This window comes from Notamacropus eugenii, chromosome 2 (assembly GCF_028372415.1).
Source record: "Notamacropus eugenii isolate mMacEug1 chromosome 2, mMacEug1.pri_v2, whole genome shotgun sequence".
NCBI lineage: Eukaryota > Metazoa > Chordata > Mammalia > Diprotodontia > Macropodidae > Notamacropus > Notamacropus eugenii.
The window spans coordinates 415,418,153-415,437,727 of record NC_092873.1 but is presented as its reverse complement, the minus strand read 5'-3'; positions in this window follow the sequence as shown (position 1 = coordinate 415,437,727).

The following is a 19,575-nucleotide window of genomic DNA, read 5'->3' as shown; positions in this document are numbered from 1 at the left end:
TGTCCACAACTCAGGGGAAAAGATAGTGAGGAGCAAATTGCACACGTGAAAAGATGCCTTGTGCCTCAATCTAGATGAAATAATAGTTCTCAATCAAGTGCCAAAAATCTAATGACTTCTTCTGCAAAGTTTGCTTTTGACATATTTCTGAAAAAGTTCCGATTCCTCTGTACAAATATGTCCCAAGGATCTCTCCTATTCACTCTACACACATTTGTTCTCTCTTAGGGTGATCCCATTAGTTCTCCTGAATTCAACTAACATTTTGATGTATATGACTCATAAATGTATAGTTCCTTCCTCGTCTTTCTTATGAACTCCAGTCCTATATCTCCTACTGCCTATTGGGCATCTTCACCTTAAAGCCTGAAAATTCGACGTGTTTAAAACAGAACTCATTATCTTTCCCCCTAACCACACCTTTCCTCCTCATTTTCCTATTTCTGTGAAGGGCACCACCTTCCTTCTAGTCACCCAGGGTTGCAACCTAGGTACTGTCCTTGACTCTTGCCTCTCACTCCCTTAACCATGTCCAAAGCATTGTTAAGATGAGCTACTTCTGCCTCCATCATTTGCATGGATCCTATTCTTTTCACTCACAAAGGTGATATAGTAGTTCAAACACTCATCACCCTTGTCTGAACCATTGCAAAAACCTCCCAATTAGTCTCCATACATCGAGTCTTTCCATCTGCTGCAGAGCTGCTAAATAAATATTCCTACAGCACATGTCTAATGATGTCACTCTCCCTATTCGGCAGCTCTGGTGGTTTCTTATGATTCATAGGACAAAACACAAATTCTTTCTGACATTTAAAGCCCTTCTCAATCTGGACCCAACCACCCTTCTAGGCTAATTAAATATCATTTCCTTTCACATTCTCTTTACTTCTGTCTCACTAGTCTACTGGATGTTCCTCCTACAAGACATTCCATCTACTGTCCCCCATATTTGAAAATCTGTGCCTCCTCATATCTGTCTTTTGAAACCCCTAGATTCCTTCAAGACTCACATCAAATGCCAGCTCTTTTAAGAGGTATTTCCTGAGAAATCACTTGATACACACACACACACACACACACACACACACACACACACACACACACATACACCTCTCTCTTTCCCCGTCTTTGTCTGTCTTGTCTCTTTTTTCTCTGTTTCTCTGTCTGTGTGTCTGTTTCTCTGTATATGTGTGTGTCTCCGAACCCAGGGTCTCTGACTCCAAATTCTGCTATTTGTACTATAAAATAATAATTTAATTATTTCATTTATAAAATAATATTCACTCAGCTAGTTTTTAAGACAAATCAGGCAACTGTTTCAAAAAAGAAAATATCAAGTATTGTGTTTTTAACATAAAAAAATAATTTTGACTAACTCCTGGGAGAGTCAGAACAAGTGCCAAGATTTAGTTAAAACCAGATTTTTTTTCCCCTGAAAGTTACTGTCAAAAATCATTTTCACAGGAGTGATTCATTTTTTTCCTACTGTATCTATTTGATCTGAATAATTTTTAGAAAGAGATACAATCACTACATGGAACAGCCAGTCAGTCAATAAACATTTATTAAAGAAAGAAGGTGGATTAAGTTAATGGATGAAGACTTCAGAGTTTTTTCCTAGAGGATACGTAAATCTTTATTTTCCAAAAGACAAAGCAGAACTCTCTAAAACAATGCACCTGGCATTATGTATAACTGATTCCCTATTCCTATTCCCTTTAACCCTTCAACACAAAGTCCCAACCAAACACTGCCCACCCTTTTCACTGTGCCTTCTGGAATGCCTAGTTATTGGCAACAAACTTTCTTTCACCTTAAATCTTTTCCTTTTTAACTCCTTTCATCTTTTGACTCCTGCTGAGACCTGGATCCTTCTTGATGATATAATCTCTATGGCCACACTTTCCAACATAGGTTGCATGGGTAGAGGTGGGGGAGTTGGAATACTCCTTGCTCTTTATTGCCACATATGTGGTCTCTTACTACCACCATCACTCAATAACCTTGCTCTCATTGAGGTACATGCAATCCTCATTTACCACCCAATCAAAATCCTAGTAGCTGTTATCTGTAGACCTCTATGATATTTCCTTTCTTTCCTTGATGAGTTCAGTTCCTGGTTCACAGTCACTCTCTCTTTCTCAACTTCTGCATTTATGCATATTAATATTCCATCAAACATCCTAACCTCCAAGTTCCTCAAACTATTCACTTCCCAGATCCACTTTACCTCAGTTACACACAGATACCTTTGATGCATATGCTGTCAGGCACAAGTGGACTATCTCCATGTTCATGAACTCTGAAGTTCCCTTATCTGATCACAATCCATTAATTTTCCACCTCTCCCTCTGCCTTGTAATACCAAAGCCTACTCTTCATCCTTACTGTGACTGTCAATCCCTTGAACCCTCAGTTCTCTCCCAAGGCCATCACCTTTGCATTAGTCACATTCTCATCTTTGTGTCCATCTTGACCCCTTGATGAACTGGTTCAACCCTATATTATCCTCTTTTCTTTAGACTCTTGTCCCTTTATATCACTGATTATGCCCTGCCAAGCCTTGGATTGCTCTCATTACCATCATCTGCTTTTGTTCTCACACGTGCTGCTGAGTCAAGATAGAGAAAATTACAAAATCATTCTGACTGGATCCACCACAAATATATGTTATATAACCTCAAAAGGCCTTCACTGCTGCTAGGTTGTCCTTCGACACCCTCCTAATTAATTCACTATCTCATTAACTGTAGTGATTTGTTTAAATCTCTCCACCCCCTTCAATCTTTCCACGGCCTCCCATCCTCCACGTCTTCCTCCATCCAAAAACAAACAGAAGACCTCACTTACTTTTTCCATCCCTGTTAACTGTTGCCTCTTATCTCTCCAGTATCTTGTGGCTAAACTCCTTGAGAAGGCCTTCTACGATACGTCCCTTTACTTTCTCTCAACTTATTTTCTTCATAACTCTCTACAGACTATTTTCTGATTGTCTTTCAACTGAAAGTGCTCTCTCTAAAGTTCCCAGTCATCTCTTAATGGCCAAATCCAATAGCCTTTCTCACCACTCCTCCTTGACCTCTCCACATCCTTTGATATTGTTGATCACCCTCTTCTCCTTGATATTCTTTTCTCTATAGGTCTTTAGGACACTACTCTTTGCTATGTCTCCTATCACTTCTTTGAGGGATCTTGATTTCATACAACAATGAGTATTCCATAGGACTTTGACCTTGGTCTTTTTCTCTTCTATCTACATATCATTTGACTTGCTGAACTCATCAGTTTCTTTGACTTCAGTCCCCATCTCCATATTTGATTCCCAAATCTTCTTATTCTGCCCTAACCTCTCTGCTTACCTTCAATCTCACATTTCCAACTGCCTATTAAACTTACCAACCGGATATCCTGTAGACATTCTAAATGCCACATGTCTAAAACTGAACTCCTTATCTTTTCCCTCAAACCCTCCCCATGCCTCTACCTACTTCCAATGGCACCACCTTCCTCCTAATTACACAGACTTACAACCGACATATCATTCTAGATCCCTCACTATCTCTCACCACCCATGTCCAATCTGTTGTTGAAACCTATCAATTTTACCTTTGGAATATCCCTCAAAGACACCCCCCTTTCTACCTCTGATACTGCTACCACTCTGGTTCAGGCTCTCATGTCCTCATTCCTGGATTATTGCAATAGCTTACTGATCATTCTTCCTGCCACAAGTCTCTCTGCATTTAAGTTCATCCTCCTTTCAACTACCAAAGTAATTTTCCTAAAGCATAGGTCAGACCATGTTACCTCCTTCCTCAACAAATTCTACTTTATTGACTACTTTTTAAACTCAAGTTTATTTAAACTGAAGTTTAGACTCCTATCATGTAAAGAATCAAATATAACATCCTCTGTTTGGTCCTTCATAACCACACACGCACGCACACACACAAACACACACACACACACACACACACACACACACACACACCCCTTTCCACTCTTCTCATACCTAACCTTTCCTCCCCACCATCACATATTCTTTGATCTAGTGACACTGGTGTTTCTCAAACAGCACATTTCATTTCCCTATCCCAGGCATTTTCTCTGGCTGTCCTCCATGCCTAGAGTGTTTTCCCTCCTCATTTCTACCTCTTTGCTTCCCTTGTTTCCTTTGAGTCCCTTAAAATCCTACCTTCTACAGAAAGCCTTTGCAATTCCTCTAAATTCTAGTGACTTCACTGTTAATTTCTTCTTATTTTTCCTGCATATAGCTTATCTGAACATAGTTTTTGCATATTGTCTCTTCCTGTTATGTTAAGCTCCTCAAAGGTAGGAATTGCCTTTTGCCTTTCTTTGTATCTTTGGTACTTAGCGTGGTGCACTGCACATAGTAGGCACATAATAAATGATTAGTGGCTAAATTGTTGCTCTCTATGACTATGGAAGCTCATCATTCCCAAAGATGGGAAGGAAAATGATCATGGAAGAGGGGAGCAGAATAGTTTGGGAAAAACGTACATATTTTAAGGGGCTTTGGGAAATTACTATTTTCCTATATTTTCTCTTCCTTTTTCCTCTCCCTACCCCAATCTTAATCTGTAGAAGAGAGCCCCAAAAGGGAGGCCATTGGGGAAAAGGGCCATAAAAAATATGATTAATGGAAAGAATTAGCTGCACTTCTTTATATCCTGGTTACCTGGTAATTAAAATAACCCAGAAGTTAGAGGACCTAACTGAAGCACTGAGTAATTGTGCATATTTCTAGTATAGGGAGATAGCATTTAAAGTATTTAAAAACATTGGAGAGTGGTTATCATCCCCCCTTAGCTATACTCCAGGATGACCATATATTGGCTCTCATTATTACCCATAAATGTTTTCCTTCCTTAATTAAAAAATTCAATATTGCTCTTACCAAAAAGAAATCATCCCACCTTTATGCTTCACCCATCCTAAACTTATTCTTTGACCTCATTGAGGTCTCTAATTCTTTCATTCCTCAATACATTTTTAGTTATACTCTTTCTTCATTTTCATTCCTTCTCAATCTCAACTCCATAGCTAATTGACTCAACTCTATATTATGATCTACTTTCAAATTCCTTACTTCCTGGTCCTATTACCACTCATTTCTTGCCAATCTCTAGTGCTAGATTCCTCCAACCTTCTGTTTTTATTCACCTTCTAATGAACAGAGTTGAAGAAAGTCTTATGTAGCTTTTGATCCCCTTTGGGCTACTTCTCCAATGTGGTATTCCTAGATTTGCAGGTTGAGTCCCAGGAGGGATAGCTATCCCCATTATTAAAAGTACATCCTATGGGGTACTGTGGGACTGTACTTTTAAACCATGGTTCACTATCACTCACCAGCATGGTTTCTTGGCTTAATTTAGCTAGTAGACACAATAGCTCTTAGCTGTTACCTTATCACTCAACTGAAGATGTACTCTCTCTCTCTAAAGTTACCATTTCAATTGGTGAATCTGGTCATTTTTTCCTTCTCCTTTTCTATTCTACATACCTGAAGCATTTTACATTGCCAATAAACTTCTCTTACTGTATATTATCTCCTTTCTAGGTTCTCATGATATGTTCTCTTGTTCCTCTCTTCCAAAATCTCCTTTGTTGACTCATTTTCTATATCCTGTCCCCTAAATTTTACTGTTTCCCAAGCTTCAGTACAAAGCCTGATTCTATTCTCTCATTTCCCTTCACATTCTCCCTTAGCAATCCCATCAGTTCCCATTGATTTAGTTATAATCTTTCTACAAATGACTCACAAATTGACATATCCAGTCTTATCTCTTCAGTCCTGGTACTACATTACCAACTGCTTATTGTACCTTTCAAACTGGATGTTTCATAAGGATCTCAAATTTGATATGTTTGAAACAAAATTCATTATATTTCCCCTAAAATCCATCCTTCCTCCATATATACACATATATGCATTGCATATGTGTATGTATGCATATATGTAGATGTGTATACATATATACATAATTTCTATCATTATTGAAAGACTAAGCATGTGATAAATCCCTATGTTCTGTTGTTTATTTTAATTTTGATTAGTTTTTGCTAAAACTAATAGGTTTTTCTTTTTTAACCTAGCATCAAAAAATGACCTATCATACTGGAAAACATTGGGTAGACTTAGAACTTTTATTCAGCTCATGAATGAGATGAAAAATGTATGAATTCAGGCAATACTACTCATGATATTTATGACACATTGTCATTTCTTATTGGACTTTGGGAAAATATTCATGCAGCTAAAATGCCTGCCCTATCATTATATTTTTGGACTGCTTCTTCCTAAATACTTGTTGAGGTTTTCTCTCACACATTTTTTAAAAGTCAAATTACTGGGGAGGAGGAATGGAAGGAAGTAAAGTAGGGAGAAGGGAGAAGAACTTCTCTATTAGGAAAATATTAAATAGGAACAACAAATATCATGTCTTAACTGTATTTAAGGGTGTCAAAATTTAGTTTCACTATGGTAGGTACATCATGATACAAAGCAATATAAAGAAACCATGAAAACATTTTTAGCCCATCTATCTCTCAAAACTGTCAAGCTTTATATTGGACTTTGAATGAATAACCGTACAGATTGATTTAGAATTCTTACAGTGAAAGGAAACAAAAACTACTAATAACAAGTTAATAACTTTTTTCTTACTGGTATTGGTTCAATAACAAGAAGTGGAATTCACATTTTAAAGTTTGTAAGGACCTTTAACAGATCTTATTGCCTTTATTAACCTATACAAAAATAGATTTTTCCCCTTTATCAGTACTTCTTCATATTTTCATTCATTCAACAAACATTTATTTATTGTGAGAGATCAAAAGATCAGTGAATACCAGGATTGGGGAGGATGTATCAGTTATAGTCTCTGCAGTCTTGTGAATATTTTTTTTTAAAAAATGGGATACATGCCAGAGAATCAGAAAAGGGCAAATGTTATGAATTTCATAAAATGAAGAGGAAATCTATCAACTGTAAGCTCATGAACTCGGTTGCAACTTCTGGCAAAATTGTTAGTAAAAATATGGTCTGTGAGGATTTAGAGAGAGAGGCTACAAGCATGACTTCCTCAAGAATAGGTCATTCCAGATTAATTTCCTTTTTTGACAGGAACACTCAACTGGTAGATCAAGGGATTGTTGCAAACACAATAGACCTAGATTTCAACCAAAGATTAGACAAAATCATTCATACTATTCTTATCAACAAGAGGGAGAGATGTAGGCTAGAAAGAAAGAACAATTTAATAGATTCTGACCTGTTGGATAATGGATATCATAGAAGTTCATCAGTAGACTGATACCAAGTTGGCATATCTTTAGTGGAGTGCCCCAGCTATCTGTCCTTGGTTCTGTGCTATTTATTTAACAGCTTTATTGGTGACTTGAATTAAAAGATGGAGATTATGATTGTCATTTGGAAAACTATGCAGCACAGAAAGATATTTGATATATGTTAGATAGGAGCCCAAAAGATTCCAATGGGATCATGTAATGAGTGAAGTCTAACAAAGTGAAACTGAATACAGATAAATTCAAATTTTACACTCAGGCACGAGAAATTAAATGTACCTGTAAAGGGAAGATGGGTGTATGTACAGAAAACAGTTTGTGTAGATAAGATTTGTCAGCTAGTGGGGGAAGGGGGTCGAGAAAGAAGAGAAGGTGTGAGTGAATTTTGAAGTTGAGGCAACAGTCCAAAAAATCTTGAAATAATCTTAAGTAGAATCAAGAGGCATATCCAGATCTAAAAAACATGACAGTCATACAATGTTTTGCCCTTGTGAGAGAGCATTTGGGATACTGTGTTCAGTGTGGGGTACTGAAAAGGAGAGAAGACATTAACAAGCCGAAATATGTGCAGAGGAGGACAAGCAGGATGATGATATGACTGGAGGACCAATTAAAGAAACCAAGGATTGACAGCCTGGAAAAGAAAGAGATGACCAACAGCTATCTTCAGGGATTTGAAAGATCATCATTTGGAAGACAATTGTCACGTAGAAAAAGTAGTATTAAAGTCAGATAGAAACAGGGGTCACTAAACCATATATAAGGATCACTGCAGGCCACATAATGACTTAGAAAACTACATGTTTATATATTCCTTTTTATTTATTTATTTTTAAAAATATCTCCCCATTTTTTTTAAGGCAACAGGGGTTAAGTGACGTGCCTTGGGTCACACAGTTAGGAAATGTCTAAGGCTGGATTTGAACTCAGGTTCTTCTAACTCTAGAGTCAGTGCTCTGTCCGTTGCACTGACTTGCTGCTCTTCCCTACTACATTTTAATTTGGTTTGGGCTGCTCTTGGGAGTATTGTGGGCTGTATGCAGACCCTGGGCTATGTGCTTGGCCCCTCTGTGTGTTAGAAGATAAATGTGTTTGTTATCAGAAGAAATGATTAGGGACAACGGGTAGAAGTTACCCACAATCCATAAAATTTCCTAAGCATTATAATGTTCAAAAGTAGAATAGATGACCTGTAAGATTCATCCACTTTTTTGGAGTGTGTGTATGTGTGTGTGTGTGTGTGTGTGTGCGTGTGTGTGTGTGTGTGTGTGTGTGTGTGTGTGTGAATCAGGCTTAGGTGACTTGCCCAAAGTCACAAAGTCACAAAGCTAATAAGTGTCAAGTGTCTGAGGCTGGATTTGAACTCAGGTTCTCCTGACTCCAGGGCGAGTGCTCTATGCACTTTACCAGCTGCTCCCACCTTTCTTAGACTACTTAATATATTTATTAAGCAGACACTAAAACCAAAGGCCCTTACATAACTACTTAGTACTGGCTCTGTAAGTAAACATCTTTTGGTCTGGTGCACAATGATCTCACCTTCCAATTTCAGCTACACATAAATTCAATTTTCCTGTTCAAAGAAAATGGCATCCTCTGACCACATGCCAAAGAGAAAGCTTATGTAACAGACCACAAGGAAAAGATGAAAACTTTTTAACAGATAATCTGAATATGGAAAGAAATATGTCCAGCAAAGCAACATTCTCATTGAGAATCAATTCCCTTCTCACTGGGTATTTTCAAGCAGAGGCTGAATGACTAGTTGTTTTTGAAAGAATTCTTAAGGAAAAATTGAACTCATTAGTACTTGAGGCCCCTTCCAGTTCTGAAATTATGTAATACATGAAGCTTAGAATCTATTAGTTGAAATTAGGTATTAACACAAAAAGCCTCATAGCTCCAAGGCAATTCTTTTCCACCTCCCTAATTAACTCACTATCCCACTCATGCACCACAGTGACTCTTCCAAGCTTTTTTCATCCTTCCTCAAATCTCCCATGCCTTCCCCTTTATCCCTTTACCCTTCCAGTTGAGAATTTTCCTCATATTTTATTGAAAAAAAAATTGAGGTCATTTGCTGAGAGTTCCCTCTTCTCCCCTCCTCATCTTCCATCACTCAGATGTTTTCTGTCACTACCTCCTTCTTCGTCCCCATCTCCCTTGAAGAGTTGGCCCTTTTCCTTACCAAGGTTAATACCTTTATTTGCACAAGAGATCCCATTCTACTTCATATTCTCCAACCCATTGCCTCCTTTATCATTCCTACTATCTCACCTCTCTTCAATTTTTCTTTGTCTACTGACTGCTTCCCTACTATTAACAAACGTGCTCACATCTCCTCCATCCTGAAATAACTTTTATTTGATCCATCCATGTTTGCTGTTATCCTATATCTTTCCTGATTTTTATAGCTAACCTTCTTGGGAGTACAACGCATCTACAATAGGTACCTTTACCTCTTTTCTCATTTTTTCTCAACTCTCTACAGTTTGGTTTCTACGTTCATCATTTAACATCTAACTTCATCATTTAACTAAAACTGCTCCAAAGTTACCAACTATCTCTTAATTGAAAGATCTAATGGCCTTTTCTCAATTCTCATCCTCTTTGTACTCTATGTAGTCTATGACACTGTCAAAAACTCTCTTGTCCTCAATACTTTGCTCTCTAGGTGTTGGGAATACTGTTAAATTCTGGTTCACCTCCTACTTATCTGACTACTCCATAATCTCCTTTGCTGGATCTTCATCAAGCTCTTACCCACTAATTGCGGGTGCTGCACAGGGCTCTGTCCTGGGCCTTTTCTCCCTATACATCATTTCACTTGGTATTCTTATCAACTCCCATGGATCCAATCAATTATCATCTCTATGCCAATGACTGCCAAATTTATCCAGCCCAAAACATTCTGCTCCACTTCCAACTTCTAATTAGACACCTTGACATGAATGTCCTGTCAACATTTTAAACCTAATATATCCAAAATCAAATTCATTATTTTTCTCTAAAACTATCCCCCCCTCCTTTTCAAACTTCCTCATAACTGTCTAGGACACCAACATCCTCCAGGTCTCCAGGCTTATGACTTAGGTATTATCTATAACTTCACTCTCTCTCATTCCTTATATTCAATCTATTAACAAGACCTGTAAGTTTTACCTTCTCTCTTCTAATGTTGCCATCACACTTGTGCATGTTGTCATCACCTGAACTGTTATCCACAATGGCTTTGTCCTGGACAATAGCCTTTGTGTCTGTCTCTATTTAATAGTCACTTTTCCCTCCAGTCTATCCTCCCCTTAGCTGTCAAATTAATTTTCCTCTAACTCAAGTCTGACCATGTCACCTGCTAACTGGATAAACTCCTGTAACTTCCTAGTAGTCTAGGAACACATTTTAAATCCTCTTTTGGCATTCAAAGCCCTTTAAAACTTGTTCTTTTCACAGCTCTGTATTATTCTTATACCTTAGAGATCTAAGATATATTCTTCAGTTCAGTGGTATTGGCCTTCTTGAAGAAGACACCTCATTTCCCTTCCCCTATGCATGGAATGATCTTCCTCCTCATTCTTTACCTTCTTCAAGTCCCAGCTAAAAACCTATGGTCTACAGAAAGCCTTTCCCAATGCCTCTTAATTCAAATGTCTTCCCTCTGGTGATTATTTCCAGTTCATTCTTGATTTAGCTTAGTGGTGCATAGTTATTTGCATATTGCCTCCCCTTATTTGTGAATTCCTCAAGGGCAGAGACTGTCTTTTGTATTTCTTTGTATCACTGTTGCTTAGTATGGTGTCTAGTACATGTTTAGTTGCTGTTGAGTCCTTTCAGTCATGTCTGACTCTCTGACCCCATTTGGGGTTTTCTTGGAAAAGATATTGGAGTGCCATTTCCTTCTCCAGCTCTTTTGACAGATGAAGAAATTGGGTGAAGTGACTTGCCCAGTGTCACACAGCTACTAAGTGTCTGAGGCTAGATCTAAACTCAGGTCTTTCTGACTCCAAGCTTGATGCTCTATCCACTATGCTACTGAGCTGTCCCTGCCTAGCATATGATAGATGCTTAATAAATGCTCATTGGCAAACTGACTACATGATCTTGGGGTAGATTCTTTCTGCCTCAAACATCTAAAACTATCACATGTGCCTGAAATGGAAAACTGGAGAGTCTGGTGAAGTCTTTCTAATTACAGGCAGTGATCAGGTCAGCAATAAATGGAGTCAGCCTCACAGTGCCTGTCACATAATAGGTGCTTAATAAAAGCTTTTTTAAATGACTAATGAAAATGTTCCCATGCACCAGGAGGCGTGTGACAGTTGACAGATAAGTAATACCAAATGCTATTTATGAAAACTTGTATAAGTCAAGTGAGACCTTAGAGGAAGGAGAGGTCACTTACATGCTTGAGGGTGATTGGGGAAAGTTTTGATGAAAGAGGTGTCAGTTCAGCCGGATCTTGGTGGATGAGATTTTTATGGAGGAGAGGAAGAAATTCCTGGCTGAGGGAGTGTTATGGATAAAGTTATGGAAATGAGAAAGTAAAGTGCACTATTGGGTCACAACAAACAGTCCAATGAGGATGCATGTATGATTTAGATAAAGGGAATATTGTAAAATACAAAGGTAAGGGCAAGAGTTTGTATGGATTTAAATTCTAAGATGAGAAATTTAGACCTTATTCGCTAAGCTATGGAGAGTCAATGAATTATTATTTATTTTTATTATTTAAAATAAAGGAGTAACACAACCAAAATGGTGCCTTAGGATAATACTGGATCTGAAAGAAACACAAGTTAGGGAGGCTAAGTCAGGAGACTTGTCAGTTATGCACATCAGGGCTGATTTCCTGTAAGCTAAATGCAGATAGTTTTCAGGTGGAAAAACAGGTTCCCAAACTTCCCTTTCCCCCTCACTCCCACCAGTTCAATCAGACCATTTTTTACAGTCAATTATGTAGTACTTATTAAAGTATTAATACTATCTCTGTAAAGATGCTGCTTTGGGCTCTCACTCAGATCTCACAGAGCACTTTATTTTCTCAATCTCTAACACTATTAATCAATTTTGTATATGAAAGTTACTTTCAAAGCAGCATGACATATTGTATGGAATGCTGGAGCTATAATTAGGAAAACCTGGTTCAAATCCTACCATTGTATTTATTAACTGTGTGGTTATATGCAAATCACATCAACTTCTGAGGCTCAGGTAATACTCTAAGTTATGGGTGGAGGTCCCATGACAAAAGCAGACATCCTCAGCATCTGTGTATGTGTCTGGTCTATGTACATTCACTCTGAGCCAGGAGGGCCCAAAAAAAAGACCATTAAGTGGTGCTTGGGCAAGGACCTATTGTTTTCCAATCAATGAGATCCAGAGTGAATTGTGTTTAAGGCATGGTCTTTGAGAAAGAAATCTACTCAATAAATCCCAAGTTAACAAGGTAGGTTTTGGCCATCAAAATTTACCTTCCTTTGGGCAGAATACTCTCAGGTAAGGGCATGATACACCATGTGAGTAGAGAAGGAGAGGAAAGGAGCAGAAAGGAGAGGAGAGGACAAACTGGAATTGGCCCATTCAGGCAGTTTGGACTACTCACAGGTTGTCGTTTGTCCTTCATTCTCAAAGAGGACCATGATTATCAGGTAGATAATAGGATTATATTAAATTGTAAGATACTGAGGGCAGGACTGTGCCTTTTCTAAGCTCTGTATCTCTTGCAACTGAGGCCTAGCTTCCTGCCCTAGTTAACTTAGTAAAGTTATTTCAACATTTCAGAATGCCCTCATTCCCACCTGGAGAGACCATATTCACTGGAACCCAAGCCCTCCTTCTTGTGTTGAAGAAAGTCACCCAACAGTGGTAGGCAGTTGCCTTTTGTAGCTTAATTTTCCTGCATGAAGAAAACGTTCTTTGTCTCTCATGATCATCCAAAAGAACAGACTCATTTTCAGAAATAATGTAATAACGTAAGAAATGGTTCTTTGGAGGGAAAAGAGAAGCAAGAGAGAGAATAAGAATTCCTCTTGATCACAAAGCCTGAGGTGCACTGTTAGGAGCTGCCCAGCAGGTGGTAATATCTGTCAAATGTTAAGTCTTGTGTTCATGAACATTGAAGAATGGGACCATTCGGAAATAATCCCCTTCAGAAAGGAGGGCTGGGGAGGGGGTTTCTGTTTTGTTTTGTTTCTGTTTCCATAATGTTTTTTAATGATAATGGATGGTCTTAGTTTGGCTTTGCACTAACACTCCCAAAAGTTTCTTATAGTGCTAAGAAGCAGTAAGTTTTTAATGATTAAAAGGTAAGTTTTTAACGATTGAGAGAAAGAGAGAATATACTTCTAGGTGTTGGGAGAGAAAGGGACCTCTGATTTTTTTTAGGGGGATTAAGCAATTGTATCAAATTAGCCTGAAAATCTTTGGGTGTTTGTTTTTAATTTGGAAGTGATTTGCAGCTCTATCCCTGGAGTTTACTCCTGAGGTTGTCATAGACCTCTTTGAGGTGGAAAAGTGATGAGTGTGCACTCCATTTCACAAAAAGGGGAAACCAAGACCAATAAAAGAACTCCATGTCCCAAAACACTAGCTGTTTTAATATTATATCCGCGAAATAACTTCAACTCAATAAAACATTCACTAAATACTTGCCATGGCCAAGGAGCTATGGTAGGTAATTGGTATTCAAGAACAATAATGACACAGATCTTTTCCTCAAAGAGTTTTAATTTTATTGAAAGAGTAAAACAAAAAGTCAAATTAGTAAACGCAAACTATGTACAAAGTAAACAAAATGATCTCAAAAGGGAGCATGTATTATAGGAGGGGATCAGCAAAGACTGGGGATGGGAACTAACTTTTTCCTAATTTCTATCATGGTATCATCATCCTTCTAGTCACCCAGGTTCACAGATTCTTCATCATCATCATTGCCATCATCAACATCACATTTATATATAGATATATGTGTGCACACATGTGTATGCGTACATATGTTTGTATGTACACACATATGAGCATATGTACACACAATATGTATGTATATTATGTATGTGTGTATATATATATGTGTATGTAGATAGATAGATAGATAATCTTATTTGAATTTCACAACAATCTTGGAAGGTAGGTGCTATTATTATCCCCATTTTATAGATGAGGAAACTAGAGGCTAACTGATTGCCCAGGGTCATACAGCTAATCCGATTTGAAGTCAGCTTTTCTTGACTCCAGGCCTGTTTCTCTGTCCTTTGCATCACCTCACAGTACCTAATCAGTCTCAATTCTTCAGTCTTTCTCCTCTCCCCACAATGTCCAATCAGTTTCTAAGTCCTATCAGTTCTACTTCTGCAACATCTCTCAATTCTTTGAATTCTTTCTATTCTCACTCTTTCTCCCAGTTCAGGCACTGACCAGCTCCCATCTGAACAACTCCAATAGCCTCCTAAATTGATCCCCTGCCTCTACTCAGTCCCCTCTCCAATCCATCCTCTACATGGCTGCCAAATTGATATCCTTAAAGAGCAGGTTACTGTGACCATGCCACTCTCCTCCTTAAGAAACTTTAATGGCTCCCTACTAAGTATAAGACAAAAATACAAATGTCTTCCTGACATTTATATTTCTCAGAATCTGGCTCTTTCAAAACCAATTGCATATTATTTCCAGGCACATATTCTATTCTAGCCTAACTAGTTTATTTGCTAGACAAAATTGAAACCATTCCTACCTTCAAGGAGCTTATATTCTAATGGTGGGAACCAATATGTACACAAACAACCATAGGCAAAATATTTACTAGGCAAATATAAAGTAGCTAGGAAGCATTAGTGGAAATAATGAATCCTGTGAAGTGGTGACATTATTTAAATTTACTCCATTAGCCAGGAACCAATTACCATATTTTATATATAATTATATTTCAAATATTATATTAGAAGAAATTAGTACTTAGCTTAGTACCTGAGGCATAATAGATGCTAAATAAATATTTGTTTATTGACTGATTAATGTGAATTCAAATAATTCTGCCATTTCCCAGAATTCCTTATTGGCGTTAGCGTGAAACTAGCTGTAATTTCAGTGAGAAAGTGGAGGATGGACTAACAACAGGTATAATCTGGACAGACTTCCAACAGGAAGCAGGACCTGAGCTGTACTTTAAAAGAATCAAGAGATTCATTAGGACAAGAAGCAAGAACATCCCAGGAATGGGAGATGTCCAAGGCACAGAGGATGAAGACAGCAAGCCATAGAAGCAGTAAGTGGTTAGTCATCAAAAAGGCATTCATTCATGCCTATTATGTGCTGGGCATTGTTTGAAGTGCTGGGGATGCAAACAAAGGCCAAAACAGTCTGTCCTTAAGAGGAATCCATTCTAATGGGGGAGACAATGCGCAATTAGCAATGTAGTATCTTAAATATATGTCTGCATATTTTAAATATATATATATGTGCATATATGCACACACACATATATATCACTTATATGGTATGTGTGTATCTATGTTTGCATGTATGTATGTATGTATTTCATGACTCCAGTCTATCATCTATTCATCTGCCAAAGTACACTTCCTAAAATGAGATTTGACCATATCACTCTTATTCAATAAGCTCCAGAGGCTCCTGGTTATCTCCAGGATCAAATGGAAAATCATCTATTTGTTACACACACACACACACACACACACACACACACATGCAGATGCATACATATTCAAACAGCTAGTACTACACATATATATGGACAGTTAATGATGCAGTGGATAATGCTGGGCCTAGAGTCAAGAAGACCTGAGTTCAAATCTGGCCTCAGACACTTACTAGTTGTGTGACTTTGGTCAAGTCACTTGACCCTGTTTGCCTCAGTTTCTTCTATAAAATGATCTGGACAAGAAAATGGCAAACCATGTAGTATCTTTGCCAAGAAAACCCCAAGTATGGTCACAAAGAGTTAGACATGATTGAAATGATTGAATAATACTACCATAATACATAACACTGTACATGTATGTGCTATATGATATAAATGCACATATATAAATTTGCATATATATGCTTTATGTATACTGATATAAACCCACATCTACATATATATGCATTCTATGATGCATATATCTATCTGTTTGTGTTTGTCCTTTATTTTCAAATAAGACCATGACGTCAGAGAAATGATGACATGACTTGCACTTGACTTTGTTTTGAGGGAGGGATGGTTGTGCAAGGTCACCAGCCTCAGTTTCACCTCCTGAGCCATCTGGATCCAGTGACCAGATATTCATCAGGATGACAGGAGAAGGCCTGGGATGCAATGGGAAATCTTGGCCTATTCAGATACTCACTTAGAGTGAGGTAACACCCATTTAATGATCAGGAAATAGCCCCTTTAATATGCAAATAGTGAAGTACTACATATGTCACAATATAATACATGTATGTATTTAACGCATATGTGCATTTGTTTTTATAAATATTTGCATATATATCCATATAAATGGAAACATCTCAGAAAGAAGTCACTAGCAGTACAGGAAGATTGAGAAAGGCCTCTTGCAAACAGAAGGATTTGAGCTAAGACTTGAAGGAGGCCAGGTAACAAAGAGAAGGAAGTGAGGAGGGAGAACATGATGGGTGAGAAAAACAGCCAGTGAAAAGCAGAGAGTTGGGAGATGGAGTATTGTGTGCCATGAACAGAGAGGAGGCCAGTGTAGGCTGGTCCTAGAGGATGGAGAAGGGAGTAATGTATAAGGAGCCTGGTGAGATAGGAAGGGATCACGCTTAAAGGACATTAGATGTCAAACAGATGATCCTGGAGATAACAGGAAGATTCTACAGCTTATTGAATAAGAGAGTGATACAGCCAAATCTCACTTTAGGAAGAGTGCTTTGGCAGCTGAATGGAGGATGGGCTGGAGAAGGGGGAGACTCAAGGTGGAGAGACCTGCTCTTTTCATAGTCCAAGAGTCAGGTAAGAAGGGCTTGCATGAGGGTGGTGGCTTCATGAGTGGGGAGAAGGAGCATATATAAGAGATGTTGTAAACTTAAGGATTAAAGAATTATCAACAGATTGGACACATGGGGTAAGTGTGAGTGAGAACTTGAGGAAGATGCCAAGGTTTTGAGCCCGGGTGACTGGGAAGTTAGTTGTGTCTTTGACAATAACAGGAAGGTTTAGAAAGGCAGAGTTATTTTGGGGAAAGATGAGTTCTGTTTTGGAAATATTGAGATTGAGATGCCTATGGAACATCCACTTTGAGATGTCCAGAAGTCAGTTGGTAATATGAGATGAGCTCAGGAGAGAATCTAAGATTGGATACGTAGATGTGGAAATCATCTGCATAGTAATATTGATTAAATCCTTGGGAGCTGCCCTCAAGGAGCTCATAATCTATATTTAATTGTGCTTTATATTATTTTGTTAAATATTTCCCAATTACATTTTAATGTGTCTAGGGCTGTAGTCTGGAGTGTTGTGGGCTGTGTACAGACAGGAAGCCCTGAGTTTGACACCTCTGGTCTAAGACTACGATAAAGACAGGCTAACAATCTGTATTAAGGAAAGAAGTTTGTGCACTAAGAGTTTCATGCACAAATGAAATTCCAGTTTTAGACCCAAAACAAACAAGCACATTAAAAAAAACTCATTCCAAAACCAATGGCATGAGGCAAATGCCTGGTTCAGAATTTGTGAAGTCTAGCCATTTCAAACACAGTTCTCAGTTCACCAAAATGTACTTTCCCATTCCTATCAACAAGCCTCAAACCACGATTTATATTTCTCCTTTTTGTTCCTTTAGTAAATATCAAGACATTTTTTTTTTCACCCTCAGTCTCTAATGGAGCTTGAAATGAATATGTGCATTTGGCATCCACTCTGATATTGTTCAGTTATGGTGAGACAGGACACTTCTAGAGCAGAATTTGTTAAAATCAGCTGCATGGAGGCAACAGGAATGGAGCCTTATAGAATCAGTTAGAATTAGTTTTTCTCCTTCTTATCATTGATATTGGCCAGTGATTAGTACTGTAGTTTTACTTAGCCAATTAAAATTGATTTTATTTTATAAAAGAATATTTACTGAACTAGAACAAAAATACAAAGTGTTTCCCCTCATGCCTGGGGGCACACTCTCTTCTACTAGGCCCTCCCACCCCGGAGCCATGGGGCTTAAATTTAAAGCCTTTGCTAGAAAGCATTCCCTTCACCTTCAACTCACTTTGGAACGTGGGATAGCTGATGGACAAGTCACTGTTTATCCTCACCAGGTCCATGCCATGTTAGGCTGGATCTTTATCCTCAGGAGTACATTGGCCTCAGTTGGCTTTTGGTAAATTTTGGCCTGTATTTCAGGTCCAGGACCCCAAGTTCTTCTCCAACCATTCAAAGTTTACAAGAACATAGCCATCTCCAGCAGCCATCAGCAACACTCCTACTCTTGAAAACGAGAAAGAATAAACACAAAGAGGCAACAAACAGAAACTTTTATTCATAGCACACACATTAGACTGAACAGGGAGATTAAGTTTAGCCTGAGGCCTCTCTCCCTACCCAGACCTGTCTTTTCTCAGTCAAGGAAAGAGCCTTGGCTAGTCAGTGACTATTCAAAGTATTCCAGTTGAGGTTCAGTAGTCAATTAGGAATCCATTTCTTTACTTCTTGGTTAGTAGATGTTCTAAAAGTCATACAAACATTGCATTAGACAAATACAACTGTGCATATTCATAAAAACTGGGCCGAGCTGACTGGCTCAATATACACATAAGCACATACATACATGCATACACATATGAACAGCTATCTAATATGTGCATGTACTCCCCACATGCATGCATACACACATAACATAACTACTAGTAGAATAAATATTAGATTATATATACATAGAGCACATATATTAGACATACACATAGATATATATGCTTTACATATTGGTACATGTATGTGTAGGCATCTAGGTGACAAAGTGGATAGCATGATGGGACTAGAATCAGAAAGACTCAAATTCAAATCTGGCCTCTCAGACACTTACTACCCTGGGTGAGTCACTTAACTCTGTTTGTCTCAGCTTCTGTAAAATGAGCTAGAGAGGGAAATGGAAAACCACTCCAGGATCACTGCTAAGAAAATCCCAAATGGGGTCATGAAGAGTCAAATATGACTGAAAAGGACACAACAACAGGCAAAGTCAACACCAAAATGGAAGGATAAAGATGACAAAACAACTCTGCATGCAATTATAAAAT